The sequence below is a fragment of the Pseudophryne corroboree genome, chromosome 9, assembly GCF_028390025.1.
Source record: "Pseudophryne corroboree isolate aPseCor3 chromosome 9, aPseCor3.hap2, whole genome shotgun sequence".
Classification (NCBI taxonomy): domain Eukaryota; kingdom Metazoa; phylum Chordata; class Amphibia; order Anura; family Myobatrachidae; genus Pseudophryne; species Pseudophryne corroboree.
The window spans coordinates 166,705,489-166,722,997 of NC_086452.1; the positions used below are offsets into that span (position 1 = coordinate 166,705,489).

A 17,509-nucleotide genomic window follows, 5' to 3' on the forward strand; every position below is an offset into this window, starting at 1 on the left:
TCCACCGCGGGCACCGTATGTACGAACGTACAGGACCCGTCACCTCCAGGCATATGTGCCATTGTTTAATGATCGGAGGTGATGGGTCCCGTACGTTCGTACATACGGTGCCCGTGGTGGACCAATAGGCTGCCTATGAGAGCAGGTATCGAGCAGAAGAAGTCACGTGTAACAGGAGACGCTGAAGCAACTGACAGCGTGGCAGGCTGAGGGTTAATTGAACATACGGGGAAAAGATATTGAGCTGTTAACAGGTTTTACTACTGCATTACGAGAGAGAGAGAGAGAGACTAACCTGCTGCTGCTGGGGAGAGCCGCACACACTGCAGGGCCACGCCGCTGCTCCTGTCAGTGGGAGGACGGAGCCGGCGGAAGAGGGGAATAGCCGCACACCTCCGCTCGGGTCAGCGGGAGGACGGAGCCGGCGGAGGAGGTCGGGAGAGAGCTGCACACACTGCAGGCCCACTGCTCCTCCCGGCTACCTCCAACGCCACTCACCGCCGGGACCCGCCGCCTCCAGCGCCGCGTGTGGGTGATTGGACAGCGGATGCAGCACTGGATCCGCTATCCAATCACAGGTGCCTCGCTGACAAGGGGGTGGTGTCCCTGTCAGCGAGGCACTTGTAGAAGTCCCGCTTTCCCTATCTTTTTGAATGGGCTTTTACAGCCCAGTGTTTGGCCCCGCCCCCCGCTCTGTCCCGTTTCCATTAGGTTTGGGAGGCACTGCTATCAGTGCCTCCCAAACACATTTAAGCCAGGAAAATTATTATAATTAAATAAAGAAGATACTTATGACACAGAATATGTGTCATAAGTATCTTCTTTATATTATTTTAATAATTAATCACAGGGGAGGCACTGCCTCCCCTGACTGCACGTCAGTCCATGACGCATTTCTCTGCCATCTCGCATTGGCGGTTTCATCAGAAGAAGCAGGTAAATTACCTGTCACATGGAGCTCTATTTAAATGTGTACATGCCCAATGTGGCCTCTTCTCTCATTATAAGCAGAGCATGGACACCTGTAATGTGCACCTGATAGATGTATCAGTATAAAACAAATTCAATGCAGAGTTGACACAGTTTTAACAAAACAGCATAATATAAAGCTGGATTTAAATATATTTTAATTTATGATTTTACATACACACATTATATACACACACACACACAGTCGCATGTGGTCCGCTCTCCCTGTACCTTTAATGCTGATCCGGGTGCCCTCACGCAGGAGAGTGACATGCTTGGAGCCTGACAATGTAGGGAGGTATGAGATAAGTAGTTGCTGACTATCAAGCTTTCCTTTAATGCATTTAAGGTCAAAATATCTCTCTCTCCTTTCCTCCTATTGCTCTCTGAGAGTTTCACAATGTTTAGTTAAAGTGACAGGTTGACCTCTGATAATTGAGACACTATCAAATAGGTTGGTCAAGTACTTCTAAATAAATTATATATATATATATATATATATATATATATATATATATATATATATATATATATATATATATATATATATATATATATACACATATACATACACATACACACATATATATACACACACACACAAAGTCTCCTGAACCCTAAGGATGCACTTTCTTGCCAGTGGCAGTTTTAGAGCAGTCCATTAGTCAGATAGGGGAGCTACACGCAACAATGTTTGACAGTGTTTAGGGGTGGCAGTTGATATGGCTCCTCTATTTGAACAGTGGAGTGCTCTGCAACTGCCACTGCAAGGAAGTCCAGGAACAGATCATTGCGTCCTCCCCCCTCCGTGACTTGGTATGGCCGGCATCAAGCATTCTTTATAGCCCCGGCTGGGTGGGCTGTCTTAACTCTTCCTCTGTGAGGGGGGGGGATTTATTTTACCCCATTTAACCCCTTTGTAGGTGGAATTTTGAAAAATTCCTTCTTAGTGGGTGACCACATCACAAAAGTAGCTACTGTCCAAATTTCAAGTTCTTACTCCTTATGGTTCAGGAGATTTTGTGATGAGTCAGTGGTATTTGCCTTTTATATACATAGATTACTGAGAATGGCATGTCCTCAGATGGATATGTGCATTCTGTGCAGGGGTACATGGCCTCCCCCCTCTTCCCTCCCAGCCAATGGCTTTCACTGACACAAAGGGGAGGAGACAAACCAGCACACTAGCCCTACAGATAAGTATTACAGTGAGGAGGGATGTGGGTGGGCTGAGGAGACTCCACAAATGGCAGGTCTATCTTACTAGTCAAATCAAATAACAGTCAAAGGCAAAACTAATGCTTGGGATATATTTCTTTGAGTTATTTTTCTGCCTATGGCAGTTTGATAGAGAGAGCTATCGACCCGATGTTTTACGAACATCTCTGATTGTGTGAGATCTGCACATGCTCAAATGTCAAACTGCACATGTGCAGAACTCATTCTGCAAGTTCGCACACAGTGCCCGCTAAGCTGCAGCATGCCGTTTGGGGGTGTGGATGGGGGCAGCAACGAGCTGTACTTTCGAAAATGAGGGTAACTTAAATAACCAATGTTCGCTCAGAGGAATCCCATGCAGCGTATCACAAAAGTCTACAGTGGGCATCTTTCAACTCAAGACGCCTCCCGCTGCTTACAAAGACACTACCTACCAACCAATCAGTTCCTGTCATTTTTAAAGCACAGCCTGTAATATTGCAGTTAGGAGCTGGTACTTTATCTCTCTCCGCTTTTACACTCTCAAAGGCTTAGCCCCTCGGAGAAGAAAAAAAAAGGAAGAATGTAATGGTGAGCTCAGCAACACAAAAAAGCATGAATGTCCACAGAATACCACAGTAGAAGAAGATTGCAAGATCCTTTCCATTGTAAAGAAAAAGAAAACCCTTCCCAACATCCAGTCAACCCTAAGTGAAGAACACTCCTCAGGAGGTAGGCATGTCATTGTCCAGGTCTACCATAAAGAGAAGATTTCATGATAGCAAATACAGATGGTTCACCTACAAAGTGCAACCCATTCATAAGCCTCAAGAATGGAAAAGGCCAGATTAGACTTTGCCAAAACACATCTAAAAAGGCCAGCCCAGCTTTGGAACAGCATTCTTTGGAGAGATGCAACTAAAATCAACCTGTACCAGATTAATGGGAAGAAAAAGTATGGAGAAGGCTTGGAATGGGTCATAATAAATCTGTAAAGCATGAGAGAGGAAGTGTGATGGTATGAGCATGCATGGCTTCCAATGGCACTGGGTAGTTTTTTTATTTATTTATGATGTGACAGAAGACAGATCACCTAATGTTAAACCGATCGAGCAGGCCTTTTACTTGCTGAAGACAAAACTCAAAAGGTAGAAAGACCCAGTGGCGGAACTGTGGGAGGCAGTGGAGTCAGCTGCCGCCGGGCTCCTGACCGCAAGGGGGCACATCTCCTCCACTGTCTCCCGCTGCCTGAGGACCGCGCTGCTATTACAGACGGAGGAGCTGTGTCAGTGACACGGAAGCTGCCTCCTGTATTTACAGACAGATGGCACTGGCTGCAGCTAGGGGGAGCTCCAGAGCACAGCTCCTCCAGGGCCCTTCTAGTTAAGTAAGCCAGCCGAGGGAAGCTCTCTGCTCCTCCGTGCTCCGTGAGCCTGATGATAGACAAAGGTAGGCACTGTGTGGGGGGTGGGGGAGAGGTGGATTTGGGGGGAAGCACTGTGTTTTGTGTGTGCTTGTTTTTAAGTGAGGTGTGTGTGTTTTTAAGGAAAGTTGTGCATTCAAGTAAAAAAGGCATGTGAGTGAGTGAGTGATGTGAGTGGCGTGTGTGAGAGGCATGAATGTGTGTGTGTAAGTGAGAGGCATGTATGTGTGTGTAAGTGAGAGGCATGTGTGTGTAAGTGAGAGGCATGTGTATGTAAGTGAGAGGCACGTGTGTGAGAGGTGTGTGTGTGTGTGTGTGTGTAAGTGAGAGGCACGTGTGTGAGAGGTGTGTGTGTAAGTGAGAGGCGTACACACTACCTTCTAAATATATGGAGGGGTGTCCGTTCTGAGTGTGTGTGTGTGTGTGTGTGTGTGTGTGTGTGTGTGTGTGTGTAAGTGAAAGGCATGTGTGGGTGTTTAAGTGAAAGCGGCGTGTGTTTTTAAGTAAAGGAGGTGTGTGTGTGAAAGCGGCGTGTGTGTTTAAGTGAAAGAGACGTGTGTGTTTAAGTGAATGAGGCGTTTGTGTGGTTTTTTTTATATATATCTAGTGTTCACGCTAGGTGTCTTTCACAGGGCGCTGCGCCCTGCCCCTTAGACAGCTGAATCCCGCCCTGCCCGTTTCTGTGCGCCCTGCCGTTTGCTGCCTGCCGGACCCCGACACGCCGCTGGACCCAGCCGTGCGCCGCCGGACCCGGTAAGCACATGAGAGTCCCCCTGGGCTAAATTAACCTTGTAAGTATTTTGCAGCTGTAAACTTCAATCTCAGTGCTCTCTACCTGGTGCAGTGTGTATAATGTGCTCTCTACCTGGTGCAGTGTGTATAATGTGCTCTCTACCTGGTGCAGTGTGTATAATGTGCTCTATCTGGCGCAATATGTATAACGTGCTCTACCTGGTGCAGTGTGTATAGGAGGTTCTACCTGGTGCAATGTGTATTCGGTGCACTACCGTGAGGTGTAATGTGAATTGCCACTATTATGTGGCCACGCCCCTTCCCCACAAAACAACGCCCCTAGATTTTTGCTGCGCGCCTTCGGTGCGCACTGTCCATGTTTTGGCCTATAGGAATGGGAGCACCAAGCATTATAGTATGTACCTAAGTTTGCCCATCTAACTTAAAAATGTGCCCTCCCGATTGGAAAAATGTGCCCTCCCCGTGATCAGCACCCTGCCCTAAAAAAATCCTAGAGTGAACACTAGTTATATCGGCACAACGCTGCGCCAAAGCATCTCCATCGAGACCCGCTGGCGGGTGAGGGAGCACTGTAGGTGTACTATAAAGGTATGCTGGTGTCTGTTTTATTGTAATGACTGACTTGGTGTGCGTCCACTTTCTATGTGTATTTATATTACTATTGGGAAAGGTACCTGAGCACGCTGCTACTGTTCACCCTTAGTGCCGGATAGCTACATATGGAATGTGTGTGTAGATGTAGGGGGGCACCAACATTTATCATGCCTCCGGGCGACTGGGACGAACTTACTACACTGGAAAGACCCAAGAACAAACAACCAAGTAAAGGAATGGCAAAGCATAACAAAGGAGGAAAATTGGTGATGTCAATGGGTTCTGGACTTCAGGCATTCATTGCCTGCAAAGGATTCTCTGCAAAAGAACAAAATTGTCCCACACTTGTTCCTCCCTGTGCCCTAAAACAAATAGTTCACATAGGGATTGACGGGCACTTGATTTAACCTGAGACACCACATATGACACAAGTAGATCCATTTTTTTTTATTTTTTTTTCTCCAATGGGGCGGAATCACCTACCAAGAATCATTGGATATCATATGCAAAATGAAAAAAAGACAAGCAATAGCTCAACAGTGCAAAACCTACTAGTGATGTAAACTCTTTAATATAAAAAAACAAATACACTTCAAAGATGGGTCAAATGTTACACAGAAGACATAAATAACATAATAATAAAAAAACAACATAACATAGCATATTGAAAAATGTATATAAAATCCCTTAAAAAGTTCCACCAGGGGCCCCAGTATATGGAATGCAAGCCTACCAAATGCACAGATGAAAAAAAAACATCTCACTGATAGCCTGCAAAGTCCCAGTAACCAGCTTGCCCCAGGAAAGGTTGGTGGCTCTACAAAGTGTCCCCCAGTCTTGCTTGATGCATTTCGAACAGTGGTTGTAAACTTTTTAAGGACACATGTAACCAGGATAGTGCCACTGTGGGACAATTTCCGTCAATTGTAGGGATCTTTTTTTATTTATTTTTATTATTATTATTATTATTATTATTTTATTTTTTTTTAATAACTTACAAATACGTTTTCTTTTAAAGAGATTTTGGTAAGATACAAAGATTAATAGAAATATGAAAGCCCCCAAAATATGAAGATGATTGAAAGCAAAATCTAAAACGGTAAGCGCCAGCTGCTTCATCTTAGTTTCATTTAAGGAGTGTATTTATCAATGCTTGGAGAGAGATTAAGTGAAGAGAAATGAAGAACTGGCCAATCAGCTCCTAATACAGCTTTCAGATTGCAACTGCCGTGTCGCACCCGAGAATTGGAAAGGGACCTTCCTCGATGCGACCCGGCATTGGACCTGAGAACTGGCTTCCCAACCTGGCAATATACCGGGTTGGTTTGCCATCGGGGTTGGGGACTGCGGCAGCATCGGGAGCAGGGGCGGAGGCAGCGCTGGGAGATGAGATCATTTCCGTGCCGCATCTCCCTATGCTGTGAACAGGTACTAGGTCCCATCATCCCAGGTAATCCGTTCACACTGCACCTGACCCGGTAATAACCCTTCTTTATTCCCAGGCCAGGCGACTCGGGAATTCAGGAGTTACCCTTTCACACCGCACAGCGACTCGCATCGACCCGGCAATATACTGGGTTGATGCTGGGTTATTTGTGTTGTCTGAAAGGGGTATTACTGTAGTTTTTCAAACACAGGGCTAGATGCATCATTGTTTGGAGAGTGATAAACTACCAGCCAACAAGCTCCTGTCATTTTTCAAAAAGGGCCTGTGACATGGCAGTCAGGAGCTGATTGGCTGGTACTTTTTCTCTCTACATTTTCTCACTCTCCAAGCGATGATGCATCTAGCCTTGTCTGTAAAATGACAGTTAGAAGCTGGTTGGTCAGTGCTTTATACCTCTCCACTTTAGCTCTCTCCAAGCTTTGATAAATACCCCCTAATAAATTTAAAGTTTAGTTTCAGGCAGTATAGACAGACAAGTGAATGTGTGACTGGATCACAATCATGCATTAAAGTTATTTTAACCTCATACATGTCCAAGCATTTAAAAAAAAAAAAAATTATTATATGCAGAAAGAAAATAAGAATTTACTCACCGGTAATTCTATTTCTCGTAGTCCGTAGTGGATGCTGGGGACTCCGTAAGGACCATGGGGAATAGACGGCTCCGCAGGAGACTGGGCACATCTAAAGAAAGATTTAGGACTATCTGGTGTGCACTGGCTCCTCCCCCTATGACCCTCCTCCAAGCCTCAGTTAGGACACTGTGCCCGGAAGAGCTGACACAATAAGGTAGGATTTTGAATCCCGGGTAAGACTCATACCAGCCACACCAATCACACCGTATAACTCGTGATAGGAACCCCGGTTAACAGTATGATAACAACGGAGCCTCTGAACAGATGGCTCGCAATAACAACCCGATTTGTGTAACAATAACTATTTACAAGTATTGCAGACAATCCGCACTTGGGATGGGCGCCCAGCATCCACTACGGACTACGAGAAATAGAATTACCGGTGAGTAAATTCTTATTTTCTCTGACGTCCTAGTGGATGCTGGGGACTCCGTAAGGACCATGGGGATTATACCAAAGCTCCCAAACGGGCGGGAGAGTGCGGATGACTCTGCAGCACCGAATGAGAGAACTCCAGGTCCTCCTCAGCCAGGGTATCAAATTTGTAGAATTTTGCAAACGTGTTTGCCCCTGACCAAGTAGCAGCTCGGCAAAGTTGTAAAGCCGAGACCCCTCGGGCAGCCGCCCAAGATGAGCCCACCTTCCTTGTGGAATGGGCTTTTACAGATTTAGGCTGCGGTAGTCCCACCGCAGAATGCGCAAGCTGAATAGTGCTACAAATCCAGCGCGCGATTGTCTGCTTAGAAGCAGGAGCACCCAGCTTGTTGGGTGCATACAGGATAAACAGCGAGTCAGATTTCCTGACTCCAGCCGTCCTGGATTTTCAGGGCCCTGACTACGTCCAGTAACTTGGAATCCTCCAAGCCCCTAGTAGCCGCAGGCACCACAATAGGTTGGTTCAAGTGAAAAGCTGATACCACCTTCGGTAGAAACTGAGGACGAGTCCTCAACTCTGCCCTATCCATATGGAAAATCAGATAAGGGCTTTTATAGGACAAAGCCGCCAATTCTGACACACGCCTGGCCGAAGCCAGGGCCAACAGCATGACCACTTTCCACGTGAGATACTTCAAATCCACAGTCTTAAGTGGCTCAAACCAATGTGATTTCAGGAACTCCAAAACCACATTGAGATCCCAAGGTGCCACTGGGGGCACAAAAGGAGGCTGAATATGCAGAACTCCTTTGACAAAAGTCTGAACTTCAGGCAGTGAAGCCAGTTCTTTCTGGAAGAAAATCGACAGGGCCGAAATCTGGACCTTAATGGACCCCAATTTGAGGCCCAACGTCACCCCTGCTTGCAGGAAATGCAGGAATCGACCCAGTTGAAATTCCTCCGTTGGGGCCTTCCTGGCCTCACACCAAGCAACATATTTCCGCCAAATGCGGTGATAATGTTTTGCGGTGACATCCTTCCTGGCTTTGATCAGGGTAGGGATGACTTCCTCCGGAATGCCCTTTTCTCAGTACCTTGGGAATGAGAGGCAGAGGAGGAAACACATAAACCGACTGGTACACCCACGGTGTTACTAGAGTGTCCACAGCGATCGCCTGAGGGTCCCTTGACCTGGCGCAATACCTTTTTAGCTTTTTGTTGAGGCGGGACGCCATCATGTCCACCTGTGGTCTTTCCCAACGGTTTACCAGCCTTTGGAAGACTTCTGGATGAAGTCCCCATTCTCCCGGGTGGAGGTCGTGCCTGCTGAGGAAGTCTGCTTCCCAGTTGTCCACTCCCGGAATGAACACTGCTGTCAGTGCTAACACATGATTTTCCGCCCATCGGAGAATCCTTGTGGCTTCTGCCATTGCCCTCCTGCTTCTTGAGCCGCCCTGTCTGTTTACATGGGCGACCGCCGTGATGTTGTCTGATTGGATCAGTACCGGCTGGTTCTGAAGCAGGGGCCTTGCTTGGCTTAGGGCATTGTAAATGGCCCTTAGCTCCAGAATATTTATGTGAAGCAAAATCTCCTGATTTGACCACAGTCCTTGGAAATTTCTTCCCTGTGTGACTGCACCCCAGCCCCGAAGGCTGGCATCCGTGGACACCAGGATCCAGTCCTATATTCCGAATCTGCGGCCCTCTAGTAAATGAGCCCTCTGCAGCCACCACAGCAGCGACACCCTGGTCCTTGCCGACAGGGTTATCCGCCGTTGCATCTGGAGATGGGACCCGGACCATTTGTCCAACAGGTCCCACTGGAAAGTCCTTGCGTGGAACCTTCCGAATGGAATTGCTTCGTACGAAGCTACCATTTTTCCCAGGACTCGTGTGCATTGATGTACAGACACCTGTCCCGGTTTTAGGAGGTCTCTGACTAGAGATGACAACTCCTCGGCTTTTTCCACTGGAAGAAACACTTTTTTTTCTGGTCTGTGTCCAGAATCATTCCCAGGAACAGAAGACGTGTCGTCGGGACCAGCTGTGACTTTGGAATATTGAGAATCCAGCCGTGCTGTTGTAGCACTTCCCGAGAAAGTGCTACCCCCACTACCAACTGTTCCTTGGACCCTGCCTTTATCAGGAGGTCGTCCAAGTACGGGATAATTAAAACTCCCTTCTCACGAAGGAGTATCATCATTTCGGCCATTACCTTGGTAAAGACCCTCGGTGCCGTGGATAACCCAAACGGCAGCGTCTGGAACTGATAGTGACAGTCCTGTACCACAAATCTGAGGTACTCCTGGTGAGGAGGGTAAATGGGGACATGCAGGTACGCATCCTTGATGTCCAGGGAGACCATGTAAGCCCCCTCGTCCAGGCTCGCAATAACCGCCCTGAGCGATTCCAGCCTGTACCCCTGAGATACTACTTGAAGGATCCAGGGATCCACCTGTGAGAGAGCCCACTGTGTGCTGAAATTTCTGAGACGGGCCCCCACCGTACCCGGGTCCGCCTGTGAAGCCCCAGCGTCATGCTGTGGACTTACCGGACGCGGGGGAGGACTTTTGCTCTTGGGAACTGGCTGTATGCTGCAGCTTTTTCCCTCTACCTTTGCCTCTCGGCAGAAAGGATGCGCCTCGAGCCCTCTTGTGTTTATGGGGCCGAAAGGACTGTACTTGAAAATACGGTGCTTTCTTTTGCTGTGGGGTAGCCTGTGGCAAAAATGTCGATTTCCCAGCCGTAGCTGTGGAAACGAGGTCTGAAAGACCATCCCCAAACAGTTCCACCCCCTTATAAGGCAAAACTTCCATGTGCCTTTTTGAATCGGCATCACCTGACCACTGCCGAGTCCATAACCCCCTCCTGGCGGCAATGGACATTGCGCTTATTTTTGATGCCAGCCGGCAAATATCCCTCTGTGCATCACGCATGTATAAGACAGAGTCTTTTATATGCTCTACTGTCAGCAAAATATTGTCCCTATCCAGGGTATCAATATTATCCGACAGGGAATCTGACCACGCAGCAGCAGCACTGCACATCCATGCTGATGCAATTGCTGGTCGCAATATAATGCCCGTGTGTGTATATATAGCTTTTAGGGTAGCCTCCTGCTTTCTATCAGCAGGATCCTTTAGGGCGGCCGTATCCTGAGACGGTAGTGCCACCTGTTTTGATAAACGTGTAAGCGCTTTATCTACCCTAGGGGATGTTTCCCAACGTGACCTATCCTCTGGCGGGAAAGGGTACGCTGCCCATAACCGTTTAGAAATTATCAATTTCTTATCGGGGGAAGTCCAGGCTTCCTCACACACCTCATTTAATTCCTCAGATGCAGGAAAAACTACTGGTAGTTTTTTCTCACTGAACATAATACCCTTTTTTGTGGTACCTGGGGTACTATCAGAAATGTGTAATACATTTTTCATTGCCTCAATCATGTAACGGGTGGACCTATTGGAGGGTACACTAGTCTCATCGTCGTCGACACTGGAGTCGGTATCTGTGTCGACATATGTGTCTGCCATCTGAGGTAGCGGGCGTTTTAAAGCCCCTGATGACATTTGAGACGCTGGAACAGTCACAAGCTGAGTAGCCGGCTGTCCTATGTCGTCAAACCTTTTATGTAAGGAGCTGACACTGTCACGTAATTCCTTCCATAAGTCCATCCACACAGGTGTCGACCCCTCAGGGGGTGACAACACATTTACAGGCATTTGCTCTGCCTCCACATAATTTTCCTCATCATACATGTCGACACAGCGGTACCGACACACAGCACACACACAGGGAATGCTCTGACAGAGGACAGGACCCCACAAAGGCCTTTGGGGAGACAGCGGGAGAGTATGCCAGCACACACCAGAGCGCTATATAACAGAGGGATATCACTATACAGAGTGTTTTCCCCTATAGCTGCTTGTAATATATATATATATATATATATATATATATATATATATACTGCGCCTAAATTTAGTGCCCCCCCTCTCTTTTTTACCCTTTCTGTAGTGCAGGACTGCAGGGGAGAGCCAGGGAGCGATCCTTCCAGCGGAGCTGTGAGGGAAAATGGCGCCAGTGTGCTGAGGGAGATGGCTCCGCCCCTTTTTCGGCGGGCTTTCTCTCGCTTTTTGTGTTATTCTGGCAGGGGTAATTTACACCTATATAGCCTCTGGGGCTATATATGGTGTCAGTTTTGCCAGCCAAGGTGTTAATATTGCTGCTCAGGGCGCCCCCCCCCCCCAGCGCCCTGCACCCATCAGTGACCGAAGTGTGTGGTGTGCATGAGGAGCAATGGCGCACAGCTGCAGTGCTGTTCGCTACCTTGGAGAAGACAGAAGTCTCCAGCCGCCGATTTTCCGGACCTTCTTGCTTCTGGCTCTGTAAGGGGGGCGGCGGAGCGGCTCCGGGAACGGACGACGAGGTCGGGTCCTGTGTGCGATCCCTCTGGAGCTAATGGTGTCCAGTAGCCTAAGAAGCCCAAGCTACCACCACTTAGGTAGGTTCGCTTCTTCTCCCCTTAGTCCCTCGCTGCAGTGAGCCTGTTGCCAGCAGATCTCACTGTAAAATAAAAAACCTAAACTATACTTTCTTTCTAGGAGCTCAGGAGAGCCCCTAGTGTGCATCCAGCTCGGCCGGGCACAGAAATCTAACTGAGGCTTGGAGGAGGGTCATAGGGGGAGGAGCCAGTGCACACCAGATAGTCCTAAATCTTTCTTTAGATGTGCCCAGTCTCCTGCGGAGCCGTCTATTCCCCATGGTCCTTACGGAGTCCCCAGCATCCACTAGGACGTCAGAGAAATGAAAGGCAAATGTTTACGCCCATTGTTCCTTTTTGGCAATAAGACTATAGTTTTCTGTATATATGTAAACATATTAGTTCACTAAACATTTAAAAACAAAACAAAAGAATGTAAACCAGAAAAATCTGCGCCACCATAATAACAGGAAAGCTATCAATTCAATCCTAATAGATATTTAATCCGTGAGCAATAATATTTTATTAACAAATCACTTACATATACTGTACCAACACATCTACCGTACCTGTCCAGAACCCATATCTCACTATAGTAATGCATGCGAGTATATAGTATTTTGTTTTCTTTATCTGAAATCAGAAGCTATGGCTGTCAGCCACTGAACTAGTGGTATAAAACCAGTCCATACCAGTCCTGAGACAGCAACCTGCATGCTATCACATGGGATCTGTCATATGCATTCTGGGGTGCAGTGTATCAGGGTTCTGATTTCCAATAGCACTGCACTGGCACAGAAAGTAGCATGTTTGCCCACTTGTACCAACCCCACAGAGTCAGACACACAATATACACTGGCACCGGCATAGTGTACGCTCCCTATGGCTCAGACACCTGCATGGACCACGCGCACACACAGCGTGGAAGAGACAATTCGGCCTCTCAGTACAGAAAGGGACGTACATCAGGTATCCGCCGCAGCACAGGGGTCTCACCTGAGCTGAGCCTTCCCCGGCTGTCTCCTCCTCGCCTGCACCGGCCAGGTGTCGCCTCCTCCTCTCAGTCACAGCAGCCGCGCTCTCTGGGCACCACAGGGCGGCATCAGGCGGGCGGTGTGTGCAGCGGGGGCACGGGAGACGCTCAGACATAGACGCGGCCGGCTGTCACTGTGTGCTGCTTCCTGGAGACTGCTGGGGAGTGAGATGTGATCCCGGCCAGGGCTGCACAGTGCACAGGACGGGAGGAGGCGGAGAGAGATTGCATAACAGCCTCCTCGCCATTTGTCATCTGCATCTCCGGGGCCTTCCGCCTTGTAACCTTCCAGCAATGCTGCTGTCAGGTGTTTGGCACTGGCAGCCTCATAACTGCTGTTGTAACTGTGCCTCATCCTTCGTGCTGCTGAGCTGTGGCGATAAATAGTAGCTGCATGGTGTTTACCCCTATTGGTAATACCTATCTTTAGTGCCATGTGTATTTAAATAACCATGTGGGTTAAAACTTATTACTGACATGATACAGGTGTGTATGTCCACAAAAGTCTTAAATTGTACCAAATAGCCGGTTGGTGCATCATAGATTATGAAACTAGCCATTGGTGCGCCACGGACTATGACAGTAGCCATTGGTGCGCCACAGACTATGGCACTAGCAGGGCTGTCTTAACAGCAGTGTAGTCCCCTGGGCACAGCAATGCGCTGGGCCCCCTACCCAGCCTCCAGCAGTAGGGGTGGGAGTGCTATCAGTGGCAGCTTTGATGTCCCACGGCTGGTAGGGGGTGTTCTATCTTCCGCTCAGCATGTAGGACCTGGAGCAGTCATTTCTGCTAATTACTTCTTTACTGCACAGATGGGGCTAAACTGTAGAAGGCATTGGGCTGAATGTTTAATACGTAGGGGAGCGGTGGGTAGTGGAGTGGGCTTAATATTTATCATTTTTTGGTTGGAGGGAAGCTTGCTTGACTGCAGATATCTCAAGTTCCTAAAAATATATTTCTTAGCTTTGAATGGTATAAAAAACTAGAGTCTCACCTTTCAGTAGGTTCTGGGGACTTGGGGATCAGAATTCAGGAACCAGAGCAATTCACCAACGAAAATCTAAAACTGCATATTAGGTGTGTGGAGCTGGAGCAGGGACCAGCTGCTTGAAGGCTGATATCTCTGGTTATGGGCATTGTAGAGACAAGCTGCCAGTGTCCACCAAAAAGGGAGAGTCACAGCATTTGGATTATACCCTCAAAATAACTCTGTCAGACAGAACCCGAGATATCTGGCTGGGAAGAGCAATTAACCAGCTTGGATGGGGACCATTGCTTTCAAGTCAGATATCTCCGGTTCCCCAGGGCCAATTTTAAAAAATCTGGTACCCCTTGAAAGAGGGGACCCACAGCTATCAGTCTAGTGCCCTTATATTCCTGGGGCCCATGGGCAAGAGCCCATTGGGTCCATATGCAAAGATAGCCCTGGGCATTATCCATTGGTGCGCCAGAGACTGTGGCACTAGCCATTGGTGCACCAGAGACTGTGGCACTAGCCATTGGTACACCACGGACTATGGCACTAGCCACTGGTGTGCCACAGACTATGGCACTAGCCATTGGTACACCACAGACTATGACACTAGCCATTGGTGTCCAGACTTTGGCACTAGCCATTGATGTACCAGGGACTGTGGCACTAGCCATTGGTGCACCACGGACTATGGCCCTAACCATTGATGCACCACGGACTATGGCACGAAGCCACACCATGCACTTCGCCACAGACTTTTTCTCTTACGTCCTAGAGCAGAGGTTCTCAAACTTGGTCCTCGTGGGCCCACACAGTGCATGTTTTGCAGGTAACCCAGCAGGTGCACAGGTGTATTAATTACTCACTGACACATTTTAAAAGGTCCACAGGTGGAGCTAATTATTTCACTTGTGATTCTGTGAGGAGACCTGCAAAACATGCACTGTGTGGGCCCACGAGGACCAAGTTTGAGAACCTCTGTCCTAGAGGATGCTGGGGTCCACATTAGTACCATGGGTATAGACGGGTCCACCAGGAGCCATTGGCACTTTAAGAGTTTAAGAGTGTGGGCTGGCTCCTCCCTCTATGCCCCTCCTACCAGACTCAGTGTAGAAAATGTGCCCGGAGGAGCCGGTCACAGCTAGGGGATCTCTCCAGAGTTTCCTTAGTAAAGTTATTTTTTAGAGTTTATTGTTTTACAGGGAGGCTGCTGGCAACAGCCTCCCTGCAGCGAGGCACTTAGGAGGGAAGCAGTGTCCGCCCTGCGGGGTCTGAGCCACTGTCTCCGCTGACTGGACACTGAGCTCCAGAGGAGATAGATTGTTCCCCGCAACAGGGGATCGCTCACCCCAGCAGCATGCCGCCACCCCCTCGCAGAGCTGAAGATTGTGGCGAGTGAGACACCGACCTCCCTAGCAAGCTGGGGGGCCGGTGTGAAGATGGCGGCATCAGGGTAGGAGCGCAGTATTAACTGCGCTCAGGGAGGCTCCGGTACATTGTGCGGCGCTGTGAGGGGCGCCCTGAGCCAGCGCCTGCACCCTACACTGGTCGCTCAGCCTGTCGGGGTCCCCGGATCTCAACCAGCATCAATCCTCAGGCCAGTATAATCCTACGAAGAGCGGGAAGACAGCGCCATTTTGGGGGCGGAGCTTCTCAGAGCGGACCCAGCAGCATTCAGCGCCATTTTCCTGCCTGCACAGCGCTGTACAGGAAAGAAGCAAGTCCCTCCACAGCAATCTCCAGCTATCTCACGGTACCAGGGGGTCGTAGAAGGGGAAGGGGAGGCTGCAAAACGGCTGTGTAACCTGTTAAGGTACACAGTCAGCGCTCATAAGGGGTCTCCCTTATATGTATAAAAGCGCTATGTGTGGGTTGGCTCCAATCTCTGTGTCTCTCTTGCCATTCTTGGGGAGAAACTTTGTATCGTGTGTGTGTGTGTGTGTGTGTGTGTGTGTGTGTGTGTGTGTGTGTGGAGTGTATGTGGTCACCAATAGCAATGTCCAGGGACTCTGTGTCATATGCTGCAGAGGATTTGTCCTCTCAAGATGATCCCATTCCATGTAATCAGGATTGCACTGATTTAGCACAGATTCCAGCAAGGGAGCCGGAATGGTTATCGGTTATGGTTACTTACCGATAATTCTATTTCTCGTAGTCCGTAGTGGATGCTGGGAACTCCGTAAGGACCGTGGGGAATAGCGGCTCCGCAGGAGACTGGGCACAAAAGTAAAAGCTTTAGGACTACCTGGTGTGCACTGGCTCCTCCCCCTATGACCCTCCTCCAAGCCTCAGTTAGGATACTGTGCCCGGACGAGCGTACACAATAAGGAAGGATATTGAATCCCGGGTAAGACTCATACCAGCCACACCAATCACACCGTACAACCTGTGATCTGAACCCAGTTAACAGCATGATAACAGAGGAGCCTCTGAAAAGATGGCTCACAACAATAATAACCCGATTTTTGTAACAATAACTATGTACAAGTATTGCAGACAATCCGCACTTGGGATGGGCGCCCAGCATCCACTACGGACTACGAGAAATAGAATTATCGGTAAGTAAATTCTTATTTCTCTGACGTCCTAGTGGATGCTGGGAACTCCGTAAGGACCATGGGGAATAGCGGGCTCCGAAGGAGGCTGGGCACTCTAGAAAGATTTATGACTACCTGGTGTGCACTGGCTCCTCCCACTATGACCCTCCTCCAAGCCTCAGTTAGATTTCGTGCCCGGCCGAGGTTGGATGCACACTAGGGGCTCTCCTGAGCCCTTAGAAAGAAAGTACAGATTTAGGTTTTTTATTTTCAGTGAGACCTGCTGGCAACAGGCTCACTGCAGCGAGGGACTAAGGGGAGAAGAAGCGAACTCGCCTGCTTGCAGCCGGATTGGGCTTCTTAGGCTACTGGACACCATTAGCTCCAGAGGGATCGACCGCAGGCCCAGTCCTTGGTGTTCGGTCCCGGAGCCGCGCCGCCGTCCCCCTTACAGAGCCAGAAGCAAGAAGAGGTCCGGAAAAACGGCGGCAGAAGACATCAGTCTTCACCAAGGTAGCGCACAGCACTGCAGCTGTGCTCCATTGCTCCTCATACACACTTCATACTCCGGTCACTGAGGGTGCAGGGCGCTGGGGGGGGGCGCCCTGAGAAGCAATAAAAACACCTTGGCTGGCAAAACTCCACAATATATAGTCCCAGAGGCTATATATGTGGAAAATACCCCTGCCAGAATCCAGAAAAAAGCGGGAGAATAGGCCGCGGAAAAGGGGCGGAGCTATCTCCCTCAGACACACTGGCGCCATTTTCTCTTCACAGTGCAACTGGAAGAAAGCTCCCCAGGCTCTCCCCTGTAGTTTTCAGGCTCAAAGGGTAAAAAAGAGAGGGGGGGCACTAAATTTAGGCGCAATATTGTATATACAAGCAGCTATTGGGGAAAATTCACTCAGTTATAGTGCTAATCCCCACATTATATAGCGCTCTGGTGTGTGCTGGCATACTCTCTCTCTGTCTCCCCAAAGGGCTTTGTGGGTCCTGTCCTCAGTCAGAGCATTCCCTGTGTGTGTGCGGTGTGTCGGTACAACTGTGTCGACATGTTTGAGGAGGAGGCTTATATAGTGACGGAGCAG

At 48.8% G+C, this 17,509-nt stretch overlaps 1 protein-coding gene across 3 annotated transcripts in view; it reads right to left on the minus strand.

Moving 5' to 3' along the window:
• The window catches only part of LRRC8D (leucine rich repeat containing 8 VRAC subunit D), a 165,688-nt gene extending 152,402 nt beyond the window's left edge, over nt 1-13,286 (minus strand). For 2 of the 3 annotated variants that reach the window (XM_063939933.1, XM_063939934.1), the window contains exon 1: nt 12,874-13,286. The gene's annotated coding sequence lies outside the window, so the exon portion shown is untranslated. Of the gene's footprint in view, nt 1-12,841 lie in introns of all 3 variants that reach the window. The other variant, XM_063939935.1, reaches the window with a different exon arrangement.
• Nucleotides 13,287-17,509: the final 4,223 nt, after the last annotated feature.